This window comes from Mobula hypostoma, chromosome 10 (assembly GCF_963921235.1).
Source record: "Mobula hypostoma chromosome 10, sMobHyp1.1, whole genome shotgun sequence".
NCBI lineage: Eukaryota > Metazoa > Chordata > Chondrichthyes > Myliobatiformes > Myliobatidae > Mobula > Mobula hypostoma.
In genome coordinates, this window is record NC_086106.1 from 83,390,616 (window position 1) to 83,402,666 (window position 12,051).

A 12,051-nucleotide genomic window follows, 5' to 3' on the forward strand; every position below is an offset into this window, starting at 1 on the left:
CATTTGCAAAGTTCCACTCCTCTAGAGCCATTCCAGAATCTAGTGATTCTCTTCAGCTACCTCTTTCAGAACCCTAGGGAGTAGTCCAGGTGATGTATCTTCCTTTGGACCCTTTGGTTGCCCAGGCAGCTTCTCCATAGTAATAGCAACTACACTCACTCTGCCCCCTGACACACTCAAATTTCTGACATACTGTTAGTGTTTTCCAGTGAAAACTGACGCAGAATACTTAAGTTCTTCCATCATTTCTTTGTCCCCCTTTACTACCTCTCCAGCGTCATATCCACTTTCACATCTCTTTTACTGTTTATATATCTGATAAAAACTTTTTGTCTACTCTTACCTATTATTGGCTATCCTCCTATCATATTTCATCTTTTCTCTCCTTATTGCTTTTTTATTTGCCTTCTGTTGGTTTTTAAAATCTTCCCAATGCTCTAGATTCCCACTGATTTTTACTATATTAAATACTCCTTCTTTTGCTTTAATGCTGTCCTTGGCTTCCCTTATCACCCACAGTTGCCTGATCCTTCCTTAGATTGCGACTACTTCTTTGGGATGAATCTATCCTGTGCCTTCTGAATTACTCCCAGAAACTCCAGCTATCATTATTCTGCCGTCATCCCTGCTGATGTCCCCTTCCAATCAACTATGGTCAGCTCTTCTCTCATGCCGCTGTAGTTCCCTTTACTCCACTGTAGTGCTGATACATCTGACTTTATTTTCTCCCTCTAAAACTGCAGGGTGAATTCTATAATATTACAATCACTGCCTCCCAATCTTCTCTTATCTTAAAATGTGTCTTAACCTTTTCTAATAAAATTTGGTTCATTACACAACACCCAATCCAGAATTGCCTTTTCCCTAGTGTACTCAACCACAAGCTGCTGTAACTGTTGAAAGGAAGTTTGGAAATTTTAGCAACATTATTAAGACGTTTTGGAATATAGGCCAGCAACCAGCATTGCAGAACAACTTAGGCAAAACTCACTGGACCTCATTTGACCCTGTTTACCAGCCTTGCACAGTTTAAAGTTCAAAGGTCAAAGTACATTTATTATCAAAGCACATATGTGTCACCATATACAACCCTGAGATTCATTTTCTTGTGGCATACTCAGTAAATCCATAATAGAATCAATGGAAGACTGCATCAATTTGAGTGGTCAACCAGTATGCAAAGACAACAAACTGCAAATACAAAAACAATAAATAAATAAGCAATAAATATCGACAACTTAAGATGAAGAGATCTTGAAAGTGAGTCCATCTGTTGTGCAATTAGTTCAGTGATGGGGCGAGTGAAATTATGCTCTTTGGATCAACAGCCTGATGGTTGTGGGTAAAAACTGTTCTTGAACCTGCTGGCGTGAGTCCCAAGGATCCTGTATCTTCTTCCTGATGCAAGCAGAGAGAAGAGGGCATGGCCTGGATGGTGGGGGTCCCGTAAGATGGTTACTCCTTTCCTGCACAACACTCCTTGTAGATGTGCTCAGTGGTGCAGAGGACTTATCTGTGATGGACTGGACTGTATCCTCCACTTTCTGTAGGATTTTCTATCCAAGGATATTAGTGTTTTCATACCAGGCTATGTGCAGCCAGTAGATATACTCTCCACCACACATCTATAGAAGTTTGTCAAAGTTTTAGATGTCACGTTGAATCTTCGCAAACTCTAAGGAAGTCGAGGCACTGCCATGCTTTCTTTGTAATTGCATTTAGACGGTGATCCCAGGATAGTCCCCAAATTGATAACACTGAGGAATTTAAAGTTGCTGACACTTCCCACCTCTGATTCTCCAATGAGGACTGGCTCATGGACCTCAGGTTTCCTCTTCCTGAAGTCAATAATCAGCTCCATGGTCTTGCTGATATTGAGTAAGATGTTGTTGTGACACCACTCAGTCAGATTTTCAATCTCTCTCCTACTTACTGATTCATCACCACCTTTGATTTGGCATACAACAGTGGTATCAATCAGCAAATTGAATATGGCTGTCATAAGTGCAAAGCGAGTAGACAAGGGGGCTAAGCACACAGCCTTGTGGTGCATCTGTACTGATGGAGATTGTCGAGGAGATGTTGCCAATCTGAACTGACTGGGATCTGCAAATGAGGAAATTCAGGAAGTATTGAGGCCAAAGTGTCCAATTTATGTTCAATTTGACGATAATGCTAATGGCTGCTTGGCATATACTGGAAATTATTCAACTTTCTTTTAAATTCTGATGTGAATAAGCTTTCACTAGGTGGCAGACTGACGCATAAACTATTATGCATAGATTTGAATAAGATATACTGATAATCAGCAGTCATGGGACTTGAAATACTTCGACCTAAATTTATCAGCTATTTACAATTCATTGAATAGTCCACCAGTACACAGACTTATTATTTTTTTCCAAAGTCATTGGATTGTTTTCTCACTGATAGTACTGTGAAGTATATAATGGGATAATCATTATTTTCTGCTGCTTCCACTTGGGGCTTGAATACACTATGTCTAGATTTATTGATGACATACTGCATTTAAAGTTTCTAGTGTATTGAAAATGCATCCTGCCTGCAATTTACCTGAATTGGAGTTCGACAAGCATCCTGTCCAAACTTACAGAATTGATTATGCCATTTCATATACTTTATCACTGGCAGCAACCCTCAAACCTTAACCAACACAAAGATCCTCATAAGCCTGCCAGCATCTTCACTTTCTTAGGTTAATGAGGTTTGGCTTGTCATAGGGCAACCTAACAAATTTCTACAGATGCACTGTTGAAAGTGTCCTGACTGGTTGCATCATGGCCTGATTTGGCAATTTGAATGTAAGAAGCTGCAGAGACTAGTGGACTTCCAAACACTTCACAGACACATCCATTTTTGCCACTGGTAGTACTTGTAGGAGCCTCTGCCTCAATAAGGCAACATCTATCATCAACAATCCCCATCAACCATCTTTTTGCGGCTATTATTGGGCAGGAGGTACAGGGCACTCAAGGGGTGGCAGGATATCATAGTGGTTAGCACAGTGCCAGCGACCGAGGGTCATTTCCTCCACTGTCTGTAAGGAGTTTGTACAGTATCCCCATGACTGTATGGCTTGCCTCTGTGTGCTCTGCTTTCCTCCCACATTCTATAGACGTACAGGTTAGGGATAATAAGATGTGGGCATGCTATGTTGGCAGCAGAAGCAGGACAACAATTGTGGGCTGCTCCCAGTACATTCTTGGACTGTGTCCAAGAATGATGCATTTCACTGTATGTTTTAATGTTTTGGTTAAATTTAACTAATTTTCTTTATCTTTAAAGTCCGTCACAACCGGGTTCAAGAACAGCTACTTACCTTCAACCATTCGTTCTGGAACCAACTGTCAAAATCTAATAACCACAATATAGTAACAATATGGTTGTTTAAGGTTAACAATGTGGTTCCTGAAGGTTGTTATAGCCAGGGGTGGTAGTTGGATCAGCTCCCACTACCTATTAAATACTCTGAACTAGCCTCTAACAATCAAGTCCAGCACGCGTGGCTTAGTTACTAAGCCCGGCAGAACTGTTTCTACTGAAGGGGAAAAGATGGGTTACTGGCATCTTAAAATCAATTGCTTTAGGCAGATGGGGCTCTCTAGCTGTGATTTGTAGCTCATCTAGGAGAAGGAGATCTCAAACCTCTGGCTATGCCCATTCATGGGGAAGATGTCTGGAGTAAACCATGAAGAAAAATCCTGAGCTGGAGACCCTAAGACAGTCCTACATTGAGTTCAATGCTGACTGACAACTCTTGAAAATGCCACTGGTGTCGAACTATATCGGTCTCTGCAGTTCCTTTGGATTCATCAGCTCTGAGGAGAGGGGGAGCCTGCTGCGTGGGCAATAGCTTGCTTTCCATCTCGTACTGCCCTGGTTTGCGTATCACGTAGAAAGCTAAGACACAAGATCCATGGTCAATCCCAACCAATGGTGGGCCTCAAGCAACAATATGGCCACATTAATCTCTTTGCACAAAAAAATGGACTTTGATTTTTTTTGTTCTAATTGTGTTTGTTCTTCTCAAAATTGAGTATAATTTATGTTTACCCTGCACTGATGACACTTTCTCCCGTCTCCAACCTCCTTCTCTGCTTGGACACTACGCTCTGGTTCTCCGCTTCCTCTGGATCTTTTCATCTCCAGATTGCCAAAGAGACATCATCCATTTGACTTCAGCACTCCTCTCTCCTCCTCGAAACTTACCCCTCAGAACACACTGCCTTTCACTCTCTCCACACCAATCCCAACCTGACCATCACACCCACAGAAAGAAGGGGTGCTGTTGAAGTGTGGCGGACTAACCTCTACATTGCTGAGGCCAGGTGGCAACTCTCAGACATCTCCTCATACCTACCCCTTAAAGAGCACCCCACTCTGGACCATCAGAAAACTGCCTTCGACACTATCACTGACCCCATCATCTCTGGAGAACCCCCATCTGCTGCCACCTAACTCAAAGTTCCCTCACTCCGCACTGCTCATTTCTACCTCCTACCCAAGATCCACAAACCTCAGCCCATTGTCTCTGCATATTCCTGCCCCACTGAACTCGTGTCCCCATACCTCGACTCCATTCTATCCCCTTTGGTTCAGTCCCTTCCCATCTACATCCACAATACTTCTCATGCTTTCGATATCCTCAACTACGTTCAATTCCCTGGTCTTGACTGCCTCATTTCCACCATGGATTTCCAGTCCCTATCCACTTCTATCCCCCTTCAAAAAGGCCTTAAAGCTCTCTATTTCTTTCTTAATGGAAGAACCAACCAGTTCTGCTCCATCTCCACCTTCCCCCATCTGGCGGAACTAATCCTCGCCCTCAACAATTTTTCCTTCAGCTCCTCCCACTTTCTTCAGACTCAAGGGGTTGCAATAGGCACCCACGTAGGCACTAGCTATGCTATCTTTTTGTTGGCTACGTAGAACAGTCCATGTTTCAAGCCTTCCCTGGTAATGCTCCCCAACTCTTCCTCTGCTACACTGATGACTGCATTGGTGCTGCTTCATGCAGCCATGCTGGGCTTGTCAATTTCATCAAATTTGCCTCCAACTTCCACCCTGCCCTTAAATTCACTTAGTCCATTTCTGGCACCTCCCCGATTTTCTTGATTTTTCTGTCTCCTTCTCTGGAGTCAAACTATTGACCGACATCTTTTATAAACCTACCAATTCCCATAGTTACCTTGACTATACCTCTTCCTGACACCAGTCCTGACGAAGGGTTCCAGCCTGAAACGTTGACTGATCGTTTCCACGGATGCTGCCCGACCTGCTGAGTTCCTCCAGCGTGTTGTGAGTGTTCCTCTTCCCACCCAGTCTCCAACTGTATACCAGAAATAGAAATATTTGGCAAATATTTGTGGAGTGATGAAACTCTTGTCACCACAGATTTAATCAGTCTGCTTAAGAAGAAAGTGAAATAATGTCTTGCAAACCTGACCAGTGACACAGTAAAACATCCAGAATGATTGGCTAGAAACAATCATTTTTACAACAGTGTTGATTCAGATACTTAGATAAAATTTCATCAAACAATCTCACACTTATTTCATTCATAATAATATTATTCCTTCACCTAAATATTACCTATGTCATCTTATTAATTCTAATTTTTTGGATAACTGCCAATTGTACCTCTCAGTACCTCACACAAGTTAAACTTCTTTATATATGAACCCAAGTTTTTTATTTTGCTTAATTTGCTCATTTTTTGATTCATTCATTCATCATGTGCCATATCATATGATGATCATGGTCTTGACCATGATTATCCTTGGCAAATTTTTCTACAGAGGTGGTTTTCCATTGCCTTCTTCTAGCCAGTTGACTTTTGCAAGACAGGTGACCCCAGCCGTTATCAGTACTCTTCAGAGTCTGTCTGCCTGGCGTCAGAGGTCGCATAACCAGGACTTGGGATATGCACCAGCTGCGCATACAACCATCCACTACCTGTTACCATGGCTCCATGTGACCCTAATCATTTGGTGGGAGGGGGCTAAGGCGGTGTTATACCTTGCCCAACGGTGAGCAGCAGGTTAGCAGAGGGAAGAAGCGCCTTACAACTCCTTCATTAGAGACATATCTCCATGCCCCACCCATTTTCTGATATCTGGACATGAATGGCAAAGCAAGATTTTGATGCCTATGGCTATTTGTCCTTAAGAAAATGGTCTTCCTTAAGATGCCGGTGGAGATGATACTCCTACTGTGATAATGGGAAGTGAGGTTCAAGATTTAAATCCAGCAAAAATCAAGAAGCATGAATATATTTTCAACACAAACATGAGGAAATCTGCAGGTGCTGGAAATTCAAGCAACACACATAAAAAATGCTGGTGAAAGAAGCAGGCCAGGCAGCACCTATAGGAAGGAGTACAGTCGACGTTTCAGGCCGAGACCCTTCGTCAGAACTAACTGAAAGAAGAGATAGAAAGAGATCTGAAAGTGGGAGGGGGATGGGGAGATCCAAAATGATAGGAGAAGACAGGAGGGGGAGGGATGGAGCTAAGAGCTGGAAAGCTGGAAAGTATCCCTTTTGCCAATCACCTGTCCAGCTCTCAGCTCCATCCCTCCCCCTCCTGTCTTCTTCTATCATTTTGGATCGCCCCCCCTCCCCCTCCCACTTTCAAATCTCTTTCTATCTCTTCTTTCAGTTAGTACTGATGAAGGGTCTCGGCCCGAAACGTCGACTGTACCTCTTCCTATAGATGCTGCCTGGCCTGCTGTGTTCACCAGCATTTTTTAAATGTATTTCAAAGTTAAGATGATGTGAAATTTGGAGAGAGCCTGCAGGTAGTATTGTTCCCACACACCTGAACTTGGCCATCTTGGTTGTAGAGGTTGAAAGTTTGAAGACTGCTGTTCAGTAGAATTTCTGGTTAACAGAGATACCAAGATGCTGGTGGTGGAGCACGCACCACTGAATGTCATGGGTAGATACTCTCTCTTGTTGATGATGCCTATTACTTGATTCTTTGGTGCTTCCCACACTTTTTCATCCCCTAGTGTTATGTAGGCTTTGTTGCATGTAATCATGGAATTGATAGCTTGCTGAGGCATTGCACAATGTTTAACAATGTACAATCATCAGCAAACATCCCTATTTTTGACATTATGATGGAAGTAAAGTCACCGATGGAGTAGCTGAAAAAAATGGCCAGGAACACTAACCTGACAAACTGCTGTTGTGATGTCCTGACTGATCTCCAGCACCTACAACCACCTTCCAAACCTTGATACTCATTAAATTTAATTTTATCTGGGCTTCTTGATGCTGCAGTCAATCAATTACTCTACATCCTTGATGTCAAGGGGAGACAGTCTCAACTTATCTTTGAAGCTCAGCTCTTTGATCCATGCATTGAATTAGGTTGTGAAGGGAACTAGAGCTGGTAGTTCTGGAAACAGGGAGCAGGTTATTGGTGAGTAACCGCTGTTTGGTAGCATTGTTAATAATACTTTCAGTCCCTTTCCTGTTGCTTGGTAATTGTTTATTTGGACATTAATTGTCTGAATATCTTATGAATGTCTCAAACTCTAACTGGCAGCCATACATTGACAATGACAAAATCAACATGACATTTATCGGGTTTGTAGCTCAGACTTGGTCTTGAGGTTCATAGGTATGTTTTTTGGGACAGTATGGGAAGTTAGAGGTCATGTTTGGTGTAGGGACAAGGATGAGGGGAATGAGAAGTCAGGGGCAGTAAATTAAGAGTTAACGGAAAGAGACGGAGGTTGGAGTACTCCGAATTGGAGGCCTTCGAACCCAAGAATGGAGGTTTGAGGTCTGAGGTCTTTGGGTCCCTGAGAACTTGGCCAGTGATCCTCAAGGTCAGTGAGTGCTGGGGTCAGAGGTTCAAGGTTAGTGAGTCCCAGATCGGAAGCCCGAGTTCAGTCGGCATATCCTGAGGTTGGAGGCCCATGATTGACAAGTACAGGGATCGACAAGTCTGAAGGTTGAAGACCATAGGTCGAAGCACATAGGTTAGCAAGTCCAGGTCACAGTCCAGAGGTCAGAGGCTTGTCCTCATTTGTAGGCCCATCTGTATGTGTGGGAGGAAGTTAAGAAAGGGGTTTGTTTTATTGTTGGTACTTGTTATGTTTCATTTAGTATGAATATAATAGTAGACAACATGGTAATGCTTCTAGTGTGAAGAAAAAATAATAGTCCACAAAATCAATGAAGTGGTTACTATCTCTGCCATCATGGACAAAATGCATCTGCTACCAAAAGATTGGGGAGGATGATGTCAAATATGATAATTCCTTGTGGTTCACTCATTATGTGCTGCAGACTCAGTCTGGTTGCTATAATCATCAGTGCTCAAAAGGTTAATAGAGGTTCTACCAAGTCACTATTGGTGAAGGGTGCTGAATTCTCCACCTTTGCTCTTCCTACTTTTAGTGCTTCTTCCAAGTTTGTTCAATATACAGGAACATTACTTCATCAATTTCTGGAAGATGGTAGGTCATAATCAGACGGATCTTTCCTTAGCCTGATACAGTATGGCTTCATGGAGTCTAGAATGAACGTTAAATACTCCAAGATGCTACTTTCCCCTACCTATACACCAAGGTGCAATCACCTCCGGTGGGTTTGTCCTGATGCTGGGACTGGATGTACACTAGAAATATAATAGAGGAACTTGGCTTTTGCTTCACCAAAAACATGAATAGGTGAATGTGTCGGGTCAAAAAGTCATCAACAGAACCAGGAAAGAGAGAAAATTGTTAGTTTTAATTGTGGAAAGTGTGGGAGAGTTGTGGACAGAATGAAGGGAACTCTGATCAGGTGAAGCCAGAGTTGTCACTATGGTAAGCCATTGCTGAAACCAACTGGTTTATAGTTAATGAGAACAGTTAGATAAAACAACAGGTACTAATAATGATCTGTCGAATACTCCAAGTAGAAGAAAAAAGATTTAGGGAAGCCTATCCTTGCTCTGTCCAGGCAGAGAGAGTGAGAACAGAAATGCAAGAAATGCATAAAACACAGTCAATGTCTCTCCCAACTGTGGTGAAGGAAAAGCCACGGTACAAGATTAAAGAAAAGATCTCAGAGGTATCTATGTGGAAATCATTTGTGCAAATCCAATGAGGGAAGGGAATAGTCACAGATGGACCATGTAAAAGAGAGAGCAGGCTTGAAATTTCCAGCAAGGTAACAAAATTTTTGCGTTTTGTAAGAGTGCTGAAAACAGCAACAATGCAATGTTCCAGAAAAGGTACTGAAGGTAGGGTCCTGAGAAGGAATGAAACAAGCTAAAACAGAGTTGTTCCACATATCTCACAAAAGGACGGGCAAAGCTTGGACCTATGCAAGTTTTCATAGCTCACTCTTTGATCTAGAGAAAGTAATCACAATTAAGTTGAAGGAGAAATTGTTAAATGCCAGAACAAGTTCAGTCAGGGGAATTTTCATCTACTGTTTCCTGACTTGCTTGAGGAATGTCCTTTCAACTTAGACTCAAGTTCCTTGATGCCTGTGAGGAGGATTTTGCAAAACTAATGGACATTGCCATGGCTGGCATGGACACTTATTAACCATCTAATTATTTGCCTTTGCCAACAATCATTTGCAGATGCAAGAGAATGGAGATGTTGGAACATAGAACAACAATCTGCCATAAGAACTCAACAAGGTAAACTGTATCTATGGGAGGAATTGTCAATGTTTTGGGTTGAAACCCTTCATCAAGACTATTATTTGTCATTTATATCACTGACCTGGATGATAATGTGGTAACCTGAATCAGGAAATTTACAGATGACACCAAGTGGACAGTGAGAAAGATTATCAGAGCTTGTAGTGGAATCTGGACCAGCTGGAAAAATGGGCTGAAGAATAGCAGATGGAATTTAATGCGGACAAGTGTGAGATGTGGCGTTTTGGGAGGATAAACTAGGGCAGGTCTTACACAGTGAGTATGAGGGCACTGAGGAGTGCAGTAAAACAGAAGGAATACTGATCCATAATTCCATGAAAGTCACATCACGGGTAGAAAGGGTCATTAAGAAAGCTTTCGGCACATTGGTCTTTATAAATTAAAGTGTTAAGTACATGAACTGGGATGTTATGTTGAACTTGTCAGTGTGGCTTACTTTGGAGTATTGTGTGCAGTTCCAGTTATCTACCTGCAGAAAAGGTTGAAAGAGTGCAGATAAAATTGACAAGGATGCTGTCAGGAGTTGAGGATCTGAGTTATAGGGAAAAAGTTGACTCAGTTAGGATTATGTTGCCTAGTGTATAAGAGAATGAGGAGAGATTTGATAGATGTATACAAAATTATAAGGGGTATAGATAGGATAAATGCAGGCAGGCATTTTCTATTAAGGTTGAGTGACACTAGAACTAGAGGTCATGTGTTAAAGGTCAAATAAATTGTTTCACGCAGAGGGTGGTGAGAGTGTGGAGCAAGCTACCAGCAGAAGTGGTGAATGAGAGTTCAATTTCAACATCGAAGAGAAACTTGGATAAGTATATGTATGGGATGGGTATGGAGAGCAATAGTCTGGGTTTAGGTCAGTTGGACTAGTTTGGCACAGACTGGATGGGCCGAGGCGCCTGTTTCTGTGCTGTGTTCTATGTCTATGATGATGACTATGGCTGTTTGCATACACTTATTGGTGGGTACCTTCTTCCCTTTTTCTATAGCAAGAACAGGAAAATCGAACGTACTATTTCAACTGATGGCCCAGCTGAGGTTAGCTGACTTAATCTGGGAACACAGCATGAAACCTTTTGTTGCTTGTTTGGTTTAGGGCTATCATTTAAGTATAATTCAACAAGGAGCATCTTGAGGTAATATCATATGAATATTCTGATAAAAGGAGAATGCATCATGGGTTTCAATCACAATTTAAGTTTAACAATTTCATTCTGATTTCCTATTCTTTATCCAAACACCACCACATAGACAACCATCATAAACCACAATGACAATTCATTATTCCAGCTGTTGCTTACCTGCATCGATTCAGGTTCAGATTCAGATTCTCATTTAGATCTGTTTATCACATGAAGGTTGAGCCAGACAGTGAAATGCGTTGTTTGCGATAACAATCGACACAACCCAAGGATGTGCTGGAGGCAGCCCACAAGTTCCAGCATCAACATAGCATGCCTACAATATTTAGAAGAACACAAACAACAGCAAAACAAGCTCCTTTCTCATACTTCCACACACACACACACACACGACAGGCCTGTTACCTCCAGTCGTTGCCCCCGACTCTCAGACCCGTAAGCATTGGATATCGAATTCCCAGTCCCTGGCCAAGACTCGCACTCTCGCAGACTTCCAACCTCCAACGTCCAAAGCTTCCAACCTATGGACATACCGACCCAGAGGCTTTGACCTTCAGGCCTTGACCTCTGGACTCACTAATTTTGGTCTTTGACCTCCAGACTATGCCAACCCCTTGGTAATGACTACAGGACTTGCCAGCTCACAGGACTTTGACTTCTAGGACATGATTTCCAGACTCACACTGACCTCCGACCTTAGGACTTTTCAACCTGTAAAGAGCTCACAGGGCCTTGTGCCTCCTGCATGGACAAACTTGGGGGTCGCTGGCCTTTGACGGTGAAGCATTCCTGACAGTGAAGCACCCTGAACTTCCGCTCCTGTCACTGACTTTTCCTTTACTGCCCCTGATTTCTAATTCTCCCTCACTGGACTGAAATTTATAATTGACATAGAAATTTTGAGTGATGTATCCACCTAATCTAATAATCGATCAATTAAAGAGAAGCACATTTCTGTATCACTGGTTTTAAAGGTATATAAAACCTCATTGTTAAATCCATATCTAATTTAATTAAATTTTTAATTATACATTTTTGATGTTTTCTTTATCCCAAAATCTCTGCTACTCCAACATAATAGGTTGTCATACATTCAGTCAGGCATATCCTATTGCAAAGTCTTGACATGTATACTAGATTATTTTTATGCTGCAATACATTAAACCATCTTTTGTTAATCATTGTTAAATGCTACATTTAATTATCGTGTTGTG